Below are 20,007 nucleotides of genomic sequence, written 5' to 3' on the forward strand. Positions count from 1 at the left end.
AATTTTTACTAGTTGCCAAGCACTAACTAACTACAAATATCAACAAAGCATTAAAAAAACAGCCATTTCATAGTTGATTAAGCAACATATATACCCTAACTTCCCTGAGCGAATACAAGAAAGGGCTGTTTGTGGGGACCTCCGATAAGCTGGGCAGACCAGTTAAAAGTATAGAATGCAGCCAGGATAAACACAGAGCTTGGAATTAAAATGGCTGACCTGGTGACACATTTATAATAATAACTGGCGGAGAGGAGAATGAGATAAGAGGAGTAGAAGAAGGGGGAGGGAGAGCAGAGAGAAAAGAAAGATAGAATAAGAAGTAGCAGAGGAGGAGGGGAAGAGAAGTGAGGGTGAAGATGCTGGTATTTTATTGTTGTGTCATTTGTACGGTGTTTGCACCCTCTGGTATCCCAGAGTTTGCTCCGTTCTAGTGTGCTGTGAGATCTGTAGAATGAGGGGGCTCTGAAGTGACTAGTAACCGCTTCCCCAGTGATTACTAAATAGGGACAGAGGAGGAGAGAGGGGGTGAGTGAAGGCAAGATTGTGTGCAGATTGACGACACCTGAACATTTCGGACCTGGAAGGTTCCTATCAAAATGTGGCACCCACTGCAAACTTACACTTTAGCTTCCCTTCGCATGCTCATAAATCACGGGTTCCACATACAAGAACCGGAAGGGAATATACTGCCTCTCTTCAGCCCTGGACCTGCAGGTTTATCCGGGTGCCATTCATGCAAGTCCTGAAGCGGGCTAGTTGGCGGGACCCCGAGAGGTCCACACCGTGAAGGGGAAACAGCTGAGATAGGCTCACACACAAATTTAGACAAACCAGCCCCTCAAAGCCCCACTTCCGCTTTACATGCAGCTGCGGAAGGTCCCGAGGGTGGAAGTCTAGGAGGGCATCAAGAACGGAGCAGTTCTTTAAGTACTAGGATGTCTACAGCTACAGCAGCTACTAACCACTAATGTAATAATAAAATTCCATACCACTGCTTTAATACAGAACCAAAGGTTCTATTTTACATCACAAAGTTCTACATTTCTGCATACTACAATAATGAATAAGACCCCATTACTACACAAAACTACAATTCCCAAAAAGCAGTGCTGCATACCATCAAACCAGAACAGAACGAGCGTGTTACAAATTTTAAGAAAAACATCTGGCCAGGAAGCGGCATATTGTACGGGTCCTAAAATCAGGAGAAGGGGGTAGTAAGAGCTATATAAATACAGTTACTCACCCTCCGGCACCTATTTCAGACACATCATCTACTTCAATATCAACATCTGCTTCTTCTGCCATGGCAGGGTCGCCTTCCTTTACAACTCATTTCGAGCGCGGAGAGGAGGCAAGCTGGCCATGGATAAGACCACAGCGTAAGGGCAGCAAGTTACAGCACCACACGCTGTGTTGTCAGAAAAAGCAGACACACTTCCATTGCTCAGAGGCCGCAACAGACAGTCACAGGAAGTACAGCAAAGAACCAATAGAGTGCAAAACATTGCTCTTCACAATAAACACAGAAGAAGGACGACCTTACAGCCTCAAAGCAATAGAACGCTTTTAATGCACGCTGCATTTCTCTGGAGAACCCGATTCTGCATCTTGAAAATGGATTCGGATTACTCATGTGCACGTTTATTTATACTGCACGTTACTTACAGTCTCTAAATATGCAGTATTTCGTGCACAATGCTGACCGCATTGTTACTTGTGGACTGTAGAAGCCCTCTTGGAATGCAATGTTAACTTCAACAAAAGAAGGAAGTGTGCCAAAGTATGCACCTCACATTAGCATACAAAGTGGTGGCAGGAGTCTCCAATACAAAAAAACAAGTGGGGGGAGTGCTGGATAAAAACAAAGTGTCAGCAAAAGTGAAAGCGTTTTACTTGCGAAAGCGAGCAGCGCCAGGAGCGAGAATTGCTACCATATGACGCCTTGCAAGTGAATCGCCAAACATGCACGCGTTGCCATTGAAGGCAATGGAAAGCGTGCACGTTTTTGGCTGAAAAGCCAAAGCGATTGCTAAAGGTCTTTTAGCCTATGCAGCGCATGCGCGCTGCGTAGGCGAGACCTAAAAAATGGTTTACTGCTTCGTATTACAGGGGCACTCTGACTAAGGACCCTTGTTCCTTTGCTAAAAGTGTGGAAAGTTCAGAAGAGGTGCTGTCTTTTTTAGATTTATTCAGGTTACTACCACAACATTTTGGGGACACAATTATGTAGTACTGGGTGGATTTTTAACATGGTTATATTGGGGTTAGGTACACTTACAATTGGTTGAAGAGTAATATTGACAGGAGTAGTATTAATGATCATTTCTTATTATATACAACGCTATTATAGTTACTAAGCGCTATAAATAATAGCTACTGTGCCTCTGACCCAAGTTAATGATACTCGATACCACAAAGAATTCTAAAAGGTATGTCCTTCACTGCAGCTAGCGTTTTTCTGACAGCCTGCTAGCACACATCCACTCCGCTCAAGAAGGAGCACAGCACAGACTAAGTGCTCATTCATTACTTGGTCTCTCGCTGACACTTAGCTGATCAACTCAACAGAGCGGGCTCGACTCTGGGATTGAGTCCGATGTTGCACAAGAGAGAAGTGAATAACTCTAAATGAAATGATCTCGCGTCTGCCGCAGATCAGTGAGCTCACTTTCCTATGAAGGTTAATAAAAGACTTGTTACTTAAAGGCTGATAGACAGGTCTGCTTATAATGAGGGGGTGCTAAGAGACTGTCGGTTTGCCTGGGGAGCGCTTCAGTCTCCTCGGTCCCAGTTCCTGACCCTACCCGCTTAGGCGCTTACCTCCTTTGAGGGGTCCCCTTGTAGGTGGGTGTCCGATCTTCTATGGGCCAGCGAAAAATTAACTGCTAGGCGCCACTTACGATGACTGAAGTGCTGTGCACTAACTAGTCAGTAAGAGATGCTAAGGCTGATTATGGGGAGATGGGGAGCAGTGTTCATAAGTGATGAGAAAGGGGGTACATATCTGATCCGGTAGTGGTGGAAGTCGCTGATAGAGTACAGTGTACATGAAATGAGTGTACAACTCCTGCTGATTTGCTATCGAGAGACTACTAACAAAAGCAAATTTAAGCAGAGGACATAGTGTCCTACTAATATAATAAGTGCAAATCCATAACTGACTAAATATGTTGTGGTCTTTGCGTCCAGTACTACAAGAGCACTTGGCGGGGGCCACCGGAGCACATTAATGAGCTAGTGCTCGGAAGGCATTGCAACGGTCATGAGCACAAAAATAAATCAGATTAAAAGAAAAAAAAGTAAATGTTTCATCTGATCTATTAGTGTAAATGAAAAAAATAAAGAAATGCAAATTTTTATTAAAAGAGCTGCAGATGCCAGGGATTGAACCCGGGGCCTCATACATGCGAATCATGCGCTCTACCACTGAGCTACATCCTCAGATGGATAACTATCCTTCTACAAAATCCTTGAAGATAGAGGGCATACATGCTCGTCACAGTTTGACGTAGTATTTATCAAAAGCAAATTCTAACATAAAATTTGTACGATAGTACCAACCCCTACATTTTTTTGGTGTCTCACCGCATGTTCTCACAGTTTGTTTTTGACTGTATTTTTGTGCACTGCCTCTCAATTTCCAAATTTTGGGGGTTTCTATATTTTGATAGATTTTGGAATTTAAAAAAAATATAGAAACTGAGTTGTCTAACATTATTGTGTGGGTGATTGAGAAATTGTGAAACCAGACATGGTAGTGTCTTTCTATCCGGCCAGCGATCGTTATTCAATTCTACTAATTTATTTAGCCATTATCAGCTCCAATTCAGCTCTATGGATATCAGTTTCGGTCTATACATCTATGAATATTATTATATATATATTATATATATATATATTATTTACATTATATAAGCACGGGCTTGTGATATTGTTGTCAAGGGATGTTGTGCTTGTGGGCTGATGTCTGGTCTTCTGCCAGTGCTGCTGATCTACACTCAAATGCCCTTAGATAAATAATTACACTTTAAGCTGCGTCGAGTGCTGATACACTTGACCTTGTAAATAGAAGTGTTTGCAGTGGGAATAAACTCGGCCATTGGAAAATCTTTGAAGGATTAGCACAAAAGAGGGGAAGAAGAGGGAGCAAGAGAGCTTGGGTCCTCAAATGATTTCGGTTCAGACCGCGCCAAGCTAGGCACTTAGAAAAACGTTTATTTATCTTCCATTTCTGGTGTTTATTTGAAGTTTTCTCTCTCCCTTTTTCAAAAGGTTGATTGGAAAGTTAGTCAAAAGAAGGCTGGAAAAAAGTTTAAGTGTCATGCCAAATAAACTTTATCGGCAGGCTTTGACAGTATGCCAAATAAAAGGCTGCATAGGCCCACCCCTAGTGCTTTGAGCGTAACCAGCCCTGTTTAAATGAAGCCCTTATTTTATTCTGAAGATCACACCTTTTTGATTGCCCTGTCAGCCTTTTCTCTTTGAGCCCCCCCCCCTTTAACTCGCTCATCACAAACAGAAGGCCCGCTCTTGCATCTTGAAAACAAGACTCTTACAAAACCAAGCAATCTGTATGACTATGGTGTGCGCCTACTTAAGTGCATTATTAAGTCACCTCAATGGTTGAGTAAACGCTTTGTGAAAACAAAGCCCGGGGCCTTGTCTTTCAGAGAAAAGGACCAAAGGCAGAGCGGTGAAAAGATTTCTTGCAGAGAGAACGAGTTTGCATTTTGTGAGAACATATGAAGTAGTAGATGTTCTTTTGAGGTTGTTGGACATAAACTTTCACCTTTTTTATTTTTATTTTTTATTGCACTGATAGAAAATGCACCGTGCTAAAGTAAATGTCCGCTTATGCTATTGCAAACCTGTGTTTCCCCAGGCAACAGAGCAACATGGCCTGGGATGGCTAGTGACCACGTGCACACAGTTGTACGCTAGACTCTTCTGAAGCAAACAAAAATCTATCGGCTTTCGAAACGGTTTGCATTTTACAACAGCAGAAATATGTTTTGTTGATTCATTAAAGAGTTCTAAGATCACTGTACTCTACGTAGTTTTGCATAGAGACAAAATGGGAGCCAATGGATTTGCGTCATTGTTGCAGCTTGCATAATAGTAAATGGAGACATTTTTTCCACCAAACTAATTTTTTAAAAATGAAGGCAGATCTCCGTTCTTGTGTGAAACTCAGAGTGCACCATATTACTTAAAACGTGTACCACTGGACTGAAGGGGGAAGAACATGTGAACATAGGCGTGCGTTTTCTTCATTTTACATTTGAGGTAAGCAGGAAACTTAATGGAAACCCCACTTGTTTTTTTTTTGTCCCGATGCAAAAAAAGTGCTTGCGAGTTTTAGCTTCAGCCAGAGGCAGTGCCGAGCCGAGTTGAACATTCCTCTCTCTAAGCCAGTAGGCATGTGGGCGTGGGAGTAGGGACGACCGTGACACCAGGTAGTGCGGGTAAAGAAGGTTTTATTTTTAGAGTACTTTTATACACGAAAGTCTTTCGCCTCCGCTGGGTCAATCGGTCACGGGCATATGCGCTGGGATCCGTGGCGTTGGTCTTCTCTTGTCTGCTGGTGGACTTCGGGGTGTTGCCTCGCTGGACAAACGCCGGCTCCGTGACATGCAAGAGACCAACAAAGAGGGAGGCCGTTAGTTCGAGTCCTCTAGAGGAAGTGCACCTAGAGGGACCGGGGAATGTGAGGGTAAACCCAGTGTACAGTGTGCTATCTTCGTACCATGCACGGTGAACGAAAAAGGGGGGGGGAGATTAGGAGGTGAGGTACAGGGGAGGAAAGGGTAATGGAAGGGAAGGAAAGAACCACAGGGACGAGGGACGAACATGGACTTTATACAGTATTTACACTTGAGCACTCCGGCTCCCCACCCAGGCTGCCCAATGCCGCCGTACCTGTGACAGCCACACTCCTCCCTCGGGAGTGTGGCACGGCGGTTCACGGGGTCGTTGGCCTCCTGGCTTTCCTCCCTTCTCCGCCTCTCCGTCTTCTCCGCGATGTTCCTTCGGGTTGATTCTATCTTCCTCTCCTCCGCTTCCTCCGCTCTGCTCCGTGGCTGCTTCCGCCTTCCGCTCCTCCGGGGTGATCACACACCCCGAGTACATCACTTCCCGTCTTTTTACCAATCCGGTCTCGCTGACGTCCTCCGGGGGCGGTTCCTCCTCCTCGGTTACGTACGCCCAGTTAAAGGGGGCGCTGTGTTCGTCCTCTTCGTCATGGCCGATCGGATCGTCCTTCCACCGGTCAGTCTGTAAAGAAGGAGGCGGCATATGGTCAGCAGAGCAAGGACACCACCATTCCCGAGGGGCACGCCTTCCTACCTCGTTACAAGGCACCAAAGACATTTGCGCGATAAAGGGGTCCGCACTGGTAGCTAAACTGATAATTAACTACCACAATAAACTGAGGGCTTGATTTTTACAGGCCCGTCAAAAGCATCTGCCTGGAATAAATCAACAGTGGGCGCTGCCGGGGAGGAGGGGACATTAGTCATTCGACTGCCCCTGCACCTCCCGTGTGTAGAAAGTGTACTCTGATCGCAGGGACCCTCCGCAATATTTACGGTCTCATTAAAAAGCGAAGGTGGTGGCGATGACTGCTGAAGTCCTTCAGACCGGGTCATATATGCAAACCACCTCTGTCCCTGTGAGAAATGTCAAAGACGAGGTGGCTGTGTGTTTGCTATCAGTCAGAGGCAAGCAAGAACAAGCGGCCACGCGGAACAAGGGAGAGGAGGGGGGCCACGCCCCAAACCAGATGGCACACTGCACGCAATTAAGTGTGAGCGGAGCGAAACTGTAGTTAGGCACCGCTGCCTCGACCTGCACGGAAGTGACTATACGGCCAACAGAAATCAAGAAAACAACAGCAATGCCAAACTTAAACCAATCACGAGGGGCAGGAGAAATTACACGGAGGTGAAGCCAATATACAGATTACTTTAAGTCTCGCTGAGACAGCGCATGCAGCGCATGCGCTGCCAAACACGAGACCTAATAAACAAATGGGGGGAGTGCTGGATAAAAAAAAGTGTCGGCAAAAGTGAAAGCGTTTCAATTGCGAGAGCGAGCAGCGCCAGGAGCGATAATTGCTACCATATGGCGCCGTGTAAGTGTATTGCCAAACGTGCACGCGTTGCCATTGAAAGCAATGGAACGCGTGCACATTTTTGGCTGAAGAGCCGAAGCGATTGCTAAAGGTCTTTTTGCTGTGCAGCGCATGCGTGCTGTGTAGGCGAGACCTAAAAAATGGTTTACTGCTTGGTATTACTGGGGCACTCTGAATAAGGATCCTTGTTCCATTGCTAAAAGTGTGGAAAGTTCAGAAGAGGTGATGGCTTTTTTTAGACTTATTTAGCTTACTACCACAACATTTTAGGGTCACAATTATGTAAAACCGGGTGGATTTTCTTTAAACATGGTTATATTGGGGTTAGGCACACTTACAATTGGTCTTAACATTGCATACTTCCTGCTGAGAATTTTAATGGAGTGTGAAACTCTGCAAAACAATAGACAGCACTTAAAGCAGAGACAACATGCAGTGAATAATTTTCCAAATGAAAGTTTACATTAAAAAAAGAAATTTCAGCTAAGCTTGTTCATACTAATGCGCTCTCTCACTAATATAGTAAGGCAATAAAAGATTGACATTCTTATCTGGAGCCAGCTATAAAACGCAGATTACAATCACCTTCCCGTCACTCATATCTGGCATGCATACCAATTCCTCATCTTTAGAACTTCTGATGCAACCATCCAGTTCAATACACTTTAAAATAAAGGGAGCAACAGAAGGGGGAGATCAAAACAGATAAATATAGAAGGAAGCCCATTTCCTCTTATGGCTCCGTATACATCCCTAATATAGGTAGCACACTGCAACCCTTACAACTGTGCAGGCACCTGCATGTCAAGTGCACTAATAAAATGAATTTTATGTATTTAACTTGTTCTTAATTAAGAAAAATGTATAGGAGCACAGTGCTCAAAGAAATGAATATGGAATAAGATGGATATATATTAAATTCCACTGTCCAATTGTCACCTTCAATATTGCTGGCATTATTCAAAACGCCATTTTAGATTCATGGAAGAAAGTAAAAATTTTTTATGCCTTTCAAGAATTTAGATCTGGATTCCTCAGAGGGGTAAATAGTTCTATTACAAGAGATTTTTCACAATGTATGTATAATTTGTATTTATGTTAATTTTTCAATCTAAGAACTGGTGGTAAATACAATGTTTTTTCATTATTTTTTTTAAATATTTTATTGCGGAGGAGCAACGAAAAACATACAAGGAAATAAATACAAAGACATATTGCAGGAATAAACAATAAATAAAACAATTCCATACCAAAGGCTTAATAAATAAATCGCATTCCGCTGTTACTAAGACCCAGCACTTCTGTAGCTCTCTGCAGAGACCATAAAACAACTCCATATTTCATTAAATTGTTTGGATCATCCAATCCTCTTTGCGTACTCCTCTCTCTGGCCCTGACGCTCTGCAATTTAACCAATCAGTGAAGGAATGGGACAGATTTAGAGATGTAATTTTGTAGAAGTAACGATCTGGCTACCAGCATTGAGATAAATATTATCCTGTGAATTCTTTTCACCATCAACGGCATAAGGCAAAGACCTAAATGACCAAGTAAAACGTTCTGCGACATATTAAGCTGCAATCTATCTTCCAAAAAACTGAATATGTTCTTCCAAAAATGATTTAGTTTAGAACAGTGCTAGACATGTGATCCCAATTACCAATGTTTATCGCATCGCATTTGAAGCATTTGTTGGGGTAATCTTTACAAATTCTATTTATAAATTGGGTGGTCCCATAGATAAGTATTTTTGAAAAAAATAGCATCTTGCAACTAGTTAGCATGTCTAAGAATGTTAAAGTTTAACCCATTGGCTTCGTGACAGATATCTTGTGACACTTCTAAACCTTCCTCCATGAGCCATCTAGCAGAGATACAGCTGAAAATATCTACTTTCTCACGTACTAGCAGATATCTACACCAATTGCCAACTTTTGTCCTTTGAGGGACGCTAATTACATTTCCAGCTGACTCCCTTTTTTCGGCCAGAGGTTTGGGACTATAGGCTACAAATGCCCATAAATAACTCTGGAAGATCATTGAAGATTTTAGTCTACAGCAAACTGGCTTATTGTTGCGACCTATTAAAAATGTATTTACATCCATGTTCATGGCACGATTAATTAAGCTTGGTGAATGTGTACACCGACTAGTCTGCCTTTTAATTTTGCAGTAGCATAACTATTTCTGTCCCGCGCGATCGGATGAGATCTCTAGTACATTATCAATATTCTTTGCATTAACTTTGTAACACGTAAACACAGTTACAAAGACATGGCGAAGTTTGCTGCTCCCTTTCTGCCCACTCCCTGAGCTACGGCAGCCACCCCAAACATTGCTTCTGTTCAGAATATGGAAGCATTTAAAAATTATGATATGGCAGAGTACATGTTCTTTTTACAGAATGTGTGTTGCATGCCAGGGAGGGCGATCACCTCTGGTATCCAGGGATTGTGACAGTTTGTCCGAGAGACACGGTGCCGCACACCATCAGGTCCTGATCCCGCCCCGCATAGCTAAACGGAAAATAATTTGATCTTTACATCCAGCAGGCGCAAAATGAGCACAATGGAACACTTAAAAACTGCTAGCTTTAACAACTCATCTGATGGGAAAAAAACAACACAAGTGAAGGTTTATTTGGGTATCTTTTTATAACTTTGTTGCCTAAAGAGGGCATATTTTATCTGACCGCGGTCTCCTTGACATACTTATTACTTTCTGCTAATACTGTCCTGTACAGTACTCGCATGCAGCATTTGTAAAAGAGCAGGGTGGGGGAGGAGAAAACTGACACAGACAAAAGAAATGCATGCCGCCGCAATACTTAGAGATGAGGCTGGGGCTGCCGTCACACTGATTATAATTAAAATGTTACCTGATGGGTTAAGGTTGAATTGAGTTGCAGCTTTGTTATAAAAGGAAGCGCACAAACGTGCACAAACAGCTGTTTAAAACAACTAACCAAAGCAGACAGAACAAGTTCTAAAAGACAAGCGCGACCCTAGGGCCAGAGTTCACCTTACAGGAGCGAGCAGCGGTTGGCGCAATCATTGCAAACAAATGGCGCCGCTGCTCGCTCACGAAAGACAAACGCCGCACATGCACAAGGGCCCATTGGAAACAGTGCAGAACATGTACGAGTTTCCACAAAAGCCCATAGCGATTTCAAGAGGTCGCTCCAAAGCAGCGCTTGCGCGCTGCGTAGGGGATACCTAAAAAGGAGCTGGTAATTCATATTGTACAAACCACCTACATTTTCCGTAACAAAAGCACCCAAGTAGCGTCTTGGCTGATTATGTGCATCAGCTCTAAACTCCAGTAGCAATTTCTCCCTTGAGAAGCTGCAAAGAATAATCTCAGTTTTAGTTTTATTGATCTTATACCCCTTTAAGATAATAAAATCCTTAAAGATCTCAAACACTCTTTTTTGTACTGAACTCTCGGGTGCCAGTATTAACATTATGCCATCTGCTTATAATTTCATTTTGGACATTTGAGGCAAAGGTGCCTTAATGTCAGCATCTTGTCTAATAGCCTGAGCTACGGGCTTGTTAAAATAGGCAAAAAGAACAGAGGAAAGGGGACTACCCTGTCTGGTGTCTCAAAGCAATTTAAAAACACCACTTATGGATGCGTTCAAAATTAGGCTAGTGTCACGGGGTCGAGGAGGACATAGGGGAGATGATGCCATACTCCCCGATGACTGTAGCAAATGAGGTACTCTTCCTCCCTCCTGCACAGGCTTCATCTCCTGCCTGTCCCTTTAAGAATCCGGAGTGTAACATCCCAGAAGAAGGCGGTCCGCCAGCCCTGACGAGGACTCCACCCCCTGACCAATGGGGAGAGGGAACCGCTCTGACGAAGCCGGAAAAGGATGCAGGAACCGAGGCTAGAGAGAGAACAAGCCCCGGACAACGCCAAGAAACCGAGGAGAGCCAGAAAGAGTGGATGATAACCGGGAAAGTAGCGCCAGCGAAAAGCGGAGAAATCTTCCCCAAAGAGGAGGAGGCGCCAGGAGGCCAACAGTCCTACGATTCGCCCCGCCACGCTCTCGAGGGAAGGTTCAGCCTGTGGGGGCTCACAGGGCACTGGGCAGGGGAGCAAAAGTTCACTTGGTGGTAGTTCCTAGCCTTTTTTTTCTCTTTGGGTGATACCTCCCACACTACCCCCTACCCTGCAAGCTATGGTCTGTTTCCCGTCGATCACCACTTTTTCTTTCTTTTCCCATGGGGCATAAAATTCCAGAACATGACCAAGGAGCCAGGTGAGTTTGGGTAAAGTACTCTTACCCAATGTCTACAACCCAGTGACTGGAAGAACGCGGGCTGAAAGACTAACATAACGAATGCGCAGTAATTAAAAAGGTTAAAACAAGCCAAGTTGCACGTTGTTTCCTTTCAGGGCTATACCCCTCCCTCGAAGGCCAGGTGACAGCTAGCTTCAACAGTAAAATACATTCCTTTTTTTAAAATCCTGTGGTCTGAGGAAAATAACCGAATCGCTCAAGAATCCGAAAGAGTGTTTCCCAGACCACAAGGTTAAATGTATCAGTTTATTCAGCCTATTTGCAAATATTTTCATTTAAATCTTGTAGTCTGCATTAAGCAGTGTGATAGGACGATAAGAATTAAGATCTAGAGTGTCTTTGCCTTTTTATTACCCTGGTTAAAAAGGGGGGGCGGGGCACCTCCTATAACAAAGGGTTTAAACGATCCCCAAATGCCTTATAACATTCGGTGGGGAATCTACCAGCCCACTCTACCTTACCACCAGGCATGCTCTTAACTACATCTAGTCCTTGGAGGCTAAATAAGTAATTCATAAAAACGTGGTCATCTTCAAATAAAACCGTAAGTGAAATATCCTCTAAAAAAAAACTCAGCTCCGCCTGATCAATGTCGCTAGAGATGCTCTATATATTTTTTAAATGCTCCCAAAAAATCTTGATATTTTACCTTCCAATGAAATCATGGCACCTGACTTAGGGCTCTTTATCAAATTAATTGTATTTTTTATTGCAGCGCTCCCGGATCTGTTAAGCCAAGAATCTCCCTTCATAATCACTTTCTTCATAAAGTTGCTGCAAATACATAGAATTCTGCACATCATTTTTAGCATTATAATATTCCCAGAGTGCCAATTTGGCCTCATCCAGAGACTTTCTATTTTCCCTGGACCCCACCCTAAGAAATTCCTCATATTTCATATTGATTCCATCTTCCAGGCAGGCTTTTTCCGCTTTTAACGATTTCAGATCAAATATGTCCTTGGAGATCAGGGAAGGCTGCAGAGAGGTTTATATGCATCCCATACCATAGTGATAGGAGCGGTGCCTATGTTGAGTCCTACAAATTCTCAATTTCGACTCTGCAGGAGCCCAACCAGCTCTCCTGCTCTAGGTAAGTCTTATTAAAAACTCACCTCTGAGATTTGGATTTTGGCTCTCCACCCCATAGTTCCAGTTCTAGTGCTAAAAATCAATTTGGCAGCAAGTTCAGGCTTTTGAACTTAACTGTAGTGGTACCACAAAGTAATCAATATGTGGTGCATTGCTGTATCAGTTTGAAAAATAAGTGAACTTTTATTGGGTAAGGCCTTTCGCCATGGGTCTGATAATTTAAAAATGGCTGAATTTTGTGGTTTGTGCTGTCTCATATTTATAGTTGAAGTGTCAAAATCTGGATTTTGAAAGAATTTGAACAACTCCCCTAAAAGAATCTCACCTTCTATCTAGCCTAAAGATCAAAAGAGTTCGCTTAATGGACCAGGATTTTCTTCCACAGGCGCATACAGACAAATCAATGTAACTAAAAAAGAGTCTAGCTAACAATTGACCCAGCACCACAGATTCTCAGTGTTGGCCGGCCATAGATGGACTTTCTTCTCACTCATCAGTTGTGTTACATCTCATCAAAAGCTCCCTAAAAAACTAAAAAAGTGGCACACCTCTAAACCTTGGAAAGCTCGTCTCAGGCACTACTTACTGTCATCAAAAAACTCACACTGCCTCTACCTCTGAGAAGACCAGAAATCTACCCTCCCACAACATTTTCAACCTGGCCTGTTGAACCAGTTGAGCAGTTGAGCTTGCACACAGTTCAATTTCAATTTGCTCAGAATTTGCTTTGATTCCCATTGCTGATAGGAAGTCTCGAATGATATATTAGGCAAAATTTGAAAATAAATGTCTTGCTCAAAATTTATACTTTTCATTTGAAAGGCCTTCAGCAATCTTCGCTCACAAATTCTAAACTCTTGGAAGTACACAAATATAGTTTGAGGCCTTTTGTTGACTCTAGGTGATTTGCCAGCGGGCACTCTGTGTGCTCTAGCAATAGTCAGATCTGAGACTGGCTCCTAGGGATTAGAACACAGGTCACAATTAGGTTTGTTATTGCCTCTGTTATCTCTGCTTTCCAGTTCTCCGGGATACCTAAAAAACACAAGTTAGACCTGCGAGAGCAATTTTCCAGGTCCTCCAGCTTTCCACTTAAGGACTGCAATTCTTCTGCATTTTTTGGGTCCATTTGTCCTGCTTAGCAACTGTGTCCCCTATATCCGATACCCTCTGCTTGACTGTTGCTTGACGGGTATCAAAATCAGAAATTATAGATTCTGTGTCCTCTAGTCTTGCTTCCAGTTCACTCATTAGATCAGCTTTGGAGGTTTTAATATCTCGCTCTTCCAGTAGGACCAACTGAAGTAGGGCAAAATTATTTTTTTCTCCAGACCCTGAGGTTCTCCCTCCCAAAGTAATGACCAAACCTGAGAAAGAGGGAGGGGGTGTTGGGGGTTAATGCTGTCTGAGGAAGTAAACTCACTGTCTCATACCCCAAATGCAAGTCAGTTGAATCCATGTTTGCAGCTACTGATAAGCTTGCAAGTGGCAAGTTGTCCATTCTGTTCTCTTCAACAACGTTCTGATAATACTGAACCTGTTGAGCTAAAAGGGAATCCCTTTCCTTTTCCAGTGATAGCCGGGTGTTCTTTGAATCGAGGACAATCTTGTTTTGATATTTCAACCTGGGTCTCCTGGGTAGACGGGGGATCAATTGCAAAGAACTTGATGGAACACACGGCGGAGGGTCCCCCCGCCCCCTTTTTCCAACCCTTGTAGATATTGGGTACTGAGTCTCACTCACTAGACTGGTCTGCCCAGTTTTGTGATTTTTCCTTGGGGGAGCGGGCGGAGTCGTTTTTAATGTCGTCAACCTGTAATTTGTCTTCCACTGTCTTCCAATTGTGTCTTGCCTCAAGTGGGTCTATCTTCCCCATTCCTTGAGAGTTTAAGTCCATACCCGGGGTTTGCGCAGCAAACGGCTGTGAGATTGCCCTTTCATTCTGTCGCATTTGCTGTACACAGGTCTCCCCCTTAGATTTTTATCTCTCACTTTCTCTGCCCCTCACTGGATTTCTGTCAAGTCTCTTTCCTTCGAGAACCTTGCGACTTTGCTTCACCTACAAGATCCATAGCTTGCTGTTCTGGGGGTTTAATTCCTTCAAAATGTGGGGGTTTACTCTGGAGAGGGAGCTAGCTTGAAAAGGCCTAGGCTTGTTCACCAAAGGCTTCCTTTTCAGCATTTCAATCTACTACTAGGCATAAAAGTGGGCGCAGGGAGGTGCATACACACAGCAGGGCTAAATGAAACCAGCAAGAGTTTTCAAAGAAAGGGGAGAGATTATTTACTTAGAAGCTAAAACAAGAAAAAAACACTAAAAGGGGTCCCCTTCTCTTTCTTTCCATCTTGTACAACAAATTGGGGTTTCAGAATAAAGTACACATTTCATTTTTGCCCTTAATTATCATGTCAAATGGTGTGTGACTCAAGCTCTCATCCTGCTCCCCCTGCTATAGAAATCACATTGCCAATGAGATCAAAGTAAGTCTAGGCTGTCTCTGAGCCGTCTTGCCCTTTGGCCAGTAGTGGCTGCTACTGGATGGGAGTGATAGGGTGGGGAGGGGGAATGAAATATATATATTTTATTAAATTTAAATCCCACTTACCTGGCATGGCGCCAGCTGCCTCCTCTACCCAGCCCTATTCAACTTCCTCGAGTCTGACAGAAGGGAGCACCCGGGCTCCCAGGCTCCCCACCGTGAATCACAAGGCTGCAATGAAGCATTGTGATTGGTCTAAGTGCCGTGGTTCGCCACTCAGACAGGGGCTGGGGACTTGGGCACGCTCTCCACCCAGGCTGTAATGCAGTCTGTGTGGAGAACTTGCAAAGCGTGCACAATGCTTTGGTCGGACCAAGAGGGGACGCTTTGGCTGGCCCGAGAGGGACGGCCAAAGCGGCATGGGCACTTACAAAGTGCACCCACCATTCCTCTCCCTGCGTTGCTCTGATGTCTCAGAGCCGTTGCTCTGATGTCTCAGAGCCCAGCTCCGCCCCAACTGAGCCACTGCAGCAGGAGAAATAAAATGACAATAATGCTGCGTTAGTATCCTTTTATTTTTCCTCCTTCAACTGCTCGTAGAGCAGTGGGGCGACGCTCCTCTGCCTTAGTAGAGGAGCTGCTGCTGCTTTTCGCAGCTCTTGCCACGCTCAACAGTACTACGTTCAGCAACCTCCCAGCAATCTCCCTTACTATGTGCATCTAATCCTCTAACTGGCTGATAACTCCTGTAGTGTAACAGACAGTGTAGTGTAACAGATACATCCAAGGCTGATTAACAAGCTCCATTAAACTCCACTCCACTATGTGGTTGTCAGTACTGCAAAAGGAAGCAGCTGCAGCCGCTACCTGCTTCTTCTGGTTCAGAGGACCAAGCCCCCACTACACGCCATCCATGCAGAACAACGCCAAAGCCGCCATTACTGGAGATTCAGGCGCGCGGCCTGTCGGGAACGTACTTTCCCGTCATTCTCCCTGCCAGCCGGTAAATGCAATGGTGCAGGAACAATTATCAGAGTGGGGGTGCTGCTACCAATGTTACATCACTGAAGTCATAAGGGCACTGACTAAGCCAAGGTTTACAGAAGGAACAAGTGTAGCAATTAAGCAAGCAAGAGTGGTAGGGGAGTAGTAGTATGTCCTGTGGCACATTTTAGAGTGCATTGTCCCGAATATATGACTAAAGCATGGTGTGGTGTAGTACTGCATTTACAATTAGCACATTTTCCACTGAAATGCTCTTGTGAAATGGCCACTAAAGTCGCATCAGACATGCAGTCCTAAATATATATGGCGTAGAATCAATAACCTGTGAAAATCAGATTTCAGCGCATATTTATCCTTTACGTTAAGTGTCTTTTGTTTGTTTTGATCCTCTTGAAATCTTTGTTTCAATCAAACTTAAGAATTCCAAAAAAGCAGCAGGCCTCATGCGATAAGTTGCCTTACTGCTGATATATTTCAAAATATTTGTATGGTTAATTTCCAATAAATCTGACCTTACATCCTTTCTTTTCATGCTCCCTGCACCCCAACAAGAATGTCACTTGGTTCAGAACACAAATGTTCATCACCATGCAGTTAGAGTAAGGAAAAGTAAACACCAATCACCATGTAAAAGAACACGCAGCAGTTTGTCAGAAGACATTGTCAGACGTACATTTGACCTGTTTTTGAACCTACAGCAAATCCAACAAGATATAAACTAAATTTAAAGGCCTCTTTCTTGTCTACTCTTCTCCTTACCTCTTGCAAGGTTTCTTGCACCCCAAGTTCCAGCACCGCGCGGTAAATGTGACTGCAAACCTGAAGCAAGAGCAATTTGTGCTTTACTCTAAACAGAGTTGGTGATTGCCCAAAGGGGCCACCGACACTCATTTTTGGGGACCAGCACTTTTATTTGTTTTTCAGACATATTCCGAGAGCAAGAGAGGGAAAGACACACAAAGGGAACAGGAAGAAGAAAAAGACATCACAGAGGAAAAGAGCAGGATTATGCAAGAGTGAGAGAAAGAGGCAGGAAGTGTCTGGTAGAGGATTAAAGAAGCATGAGGTGGATTCAAATATATGCAGTCTTGGTGTTTGGCACGCTGATATTTAATTGCGCTGGCCGCATACTTCTGAGCAGACCTTTGAGCACTAGCATTAATTCTTTGACAAATTAAGCTTTGAAATAGACGCTGGTGCAAAAACCTCTGTAGCTACTGTTTGCACCAACACCAGAGTCTGATGTACCCTCTTTGTATGGTTTTGGGCGAGCCAGTCTGCATAAATACCTATTTCAGAAAATATGTGATATGCAAACAGGCTTGCGCAATACTACTCTGTGATTCGCTTTATAGAGCACTTCCTACACCGATACATGCAAACCCAGGATTTTCTATACATTAAAGGGTGTGGGGACTTCACAACTTATTATGTTTCAACTACCTTAAAGAGGCCACTTTCATCTATCCAATTAACCCTCCTCTAGTATTCAAGCTGTGTCAGACACTTTGAAATTCACACGTATTTTAAGTTTAAGGACTGCGAATCTGCAAATATAATTGGGTAAATTGCCCTGGACTTTAATGTGTACAGCAGCCCTTTTACATGGCTCGATTCACAAAGACAGTCGAAGAGCTACTCATATTCGCTCAAGCCTATATTATGGGCAAATTTCAGACTTTATTGGAATTCCCAACGAATTGTAAGCGCACTCCTAGGAACCTGTTACTGTCAATTAATCAGTCAATCAGAACATTTATAGAGCGCACTACTCACCCCTGAGGGTCTCAAGGCGAGGGGGGAGAAGCAGCTACTGATCGAACAGCCAGGTCTTCAGAAGTCTCTTGAAGGTCAGCAGATCCTGGGTCTGTCGCAGGTGGATGGGGAGGGTGTTTCATGTCTTGGCGGCGAGGTGGGAGAAGGATCTGCCGCCGGTGGACGTTCAGCGGATGCGTGGGTTGGTGGCGAGGGCGAGGTCAGCGGAGCGAAGCTGGTGGTTCGGGGCGTAGAAGGTGAGTCGTTTGTTGAGGTATACTGGTCCGGTGTTGTGGAGTGCTTTGTGGGCGTGGGTGAGGAGCTTGAAGGTGATCCTCTTGTTGACCGGGAGCCAGTGCGTCTCTCTGGTGGGTGGTGATGTGGCTGTGGCGAGGGATTCCGAGGATGAGGCCTGCTGAGGCGTTTTGTATGTGTTGGAGTCTTTTCTGGAGTTTAACTGTGGTTCCCGCGTAGAGAGCGTTGCTGTAGTCCAGCCTGTTGCGACGAGGGCTTGGGTGACCGTCCTTCTGGTTTCGCTGGAGATCCATTGGTAGATCTTGCGGAGCATGCGGAGGGTGTTGAAGCAGGAGGAGGAGAAAGCGTTGACTTGCTAGGTCATGTAGAGCGTTGAGTCCAGGAGGAAACCCAAGTTGCGTGCGTGGTTGGAGGGTGTCGGGGCAGCTCCCAACTTGGCCGGACACCAGGAATCGTCCCACGCGGAGTGGGTGGAGCAGAGGATGAGGACCTCCGTCTTGTCAAAGTTTTGTTTCAGACGGCTGATCTTCATCCACTCTGCGACGGCCTTCATTCCCTTGTGGAGGTTGGATTTGGCGGTGGCCGGGTCCTTGGTGAGGGAGAGGATCATTTGGTTGTCGTAGGCGTACAAGATGATGTTGAGGTGGTGCGCTCGGACGATGTTGGCGAGTGGTCCCATGTAGATGTTGAAAAGGGTCGGGCTGAGGGATGATCCTTGGGGTACGCCGCAGGTGATCGTGGTGGCTTCGGATCTGAAAGGGGGGTCCTGCCGGTGAGGAAGGAGGTGATCCAGTTCAGGGTTTTGTCGCGGATCCCTGCGTCGTGGAGACTTGTGCGTAGGGTGTGGTGGCAGAGGGTGTCGAACGCGGCCGAGAGGTCCAGGAGAATGAGGGCTGCGGTTTCACCATTGTCCAGCAGGGTCCTGATGTCATCGGTGGCGGCGATGAGGGCAGTTTCGGTGCTGTGGTTGCTGCGGAAGCAGGACTGGGAGGAGTCCAGGATGTTGTTCTCCTCCAGGAAGTGGGTTAGTTGTGTGTTGACGGTCTTCTCAATAACTTTTGGCGGAAACGGGAGCAGGGTCGAAAGTTCTTGAAGTCCTTTGGTTCCGCCTTAGGTTTCTTGAGGAGGGCGTTGATCTCGGCGTGTTTTCATCTCTCCGGAAAGGTGGCAGGCTTGAAGGAGCTGTTGATGATCTTTCGGAATTGGGGTGCGATGATGGAGCTTGCTTTGTTGAAGATGTGGTGAGAGCAGGGGTCGGAAGGAGAGCTGGAGTGGATGGTGTTCATGATTTTGATGGTGTCTTCATCGTTGACATGGCTCCAGGAGAGCAGGAGGTTGGTGTGTTTGGTGGGTGTTGAGTCGGGGGTGTTGGCGTCTGTCGTCGGTGTCTGGGTGCCGAAGCTGTCGTGGATGTCTGCGAGCTTGCGGTGGAAGAAGGTGGACAAGGAGTCGCAGAGTTCTTGCGACGGCGGGAAGTCGTTCGTGCTGGAGCTGGGGGAGGCGAGTTCTTCCACGATGTTGTTGTCGATGCGTTCCTTGAAGGAGGTCCTTTTGGCAGATCGGATGAGTTGATGGTGCTTGCGTCTGGGGTTCTTGAGGGTTGTCAGGTGTCTGGTCTTGGCGCAACTGCTTTTCGATTCTTCGGCAGGTTTATCTGGAGGTCGGTGTTGAACCAGATGGCTCTCGTGTCGGTGCGCCTGTTAGAGGGTTTCCTGATCGGAGCGAGGGTGTTGGCACAGTCGTTGATCCATTGTCTGAAGTTGAGGGCCGCTGCGTGCTCCAAGGTCTCCAAGGAGGATGTAGTCTGTGGAGGCGAGGGCGTGCGTGCTGATGAGGTCTGCGATGGAGTCGCTGTAGCCGTCAGCATTTAAGTAGGGGAGGGCCATGTGGCTGGGAGGCGGGAGCGGGGTGGGTTACAGCGGGAAAAGGGAACGTGGTGGTAGCGTTGCGGGAAGCGGGCAACCCTCAGTCA

General features: G+C 45.2%; 1 protein-coding gene and 1 non-coding gene across 5 annotated transcripts in view; both read right to left on the reverse strand.

Annotated features, from left to right (window-relative positions):
* The window catches only part of ACP3 (acid phosphatase 3), a 291,855-nt gene that overhangs the window by 88,245 nt on the left and 183,603 nt on the right, over nucleotides 1-20,007 (reverse strand). The gene's annotated exons all lie outside the window — the stretch shown is intronic.
* Nucleotides 3,376-3,447, reverse strand: TRNAA-CGC (transfer RNA alanine (anticodon CGC)). The gene has a single exon. It is a non-coding gene; the product is annotated as a tRNA-Ala (tRNA).

Source organism: Lissotriton helveticus, chromosome 10 (genome assembly GCF_964261635.1).
Source record: "Lissotriton helveticus chromosome 10, aLisHel1.1, whole genome shotgun sequence".
Lineage (NCBI taxonomy): Eukaryota > Metazoa > Chordata > Amphibia > Caudata > Salamandridae > Lissotriton > Lissotriton helveticus.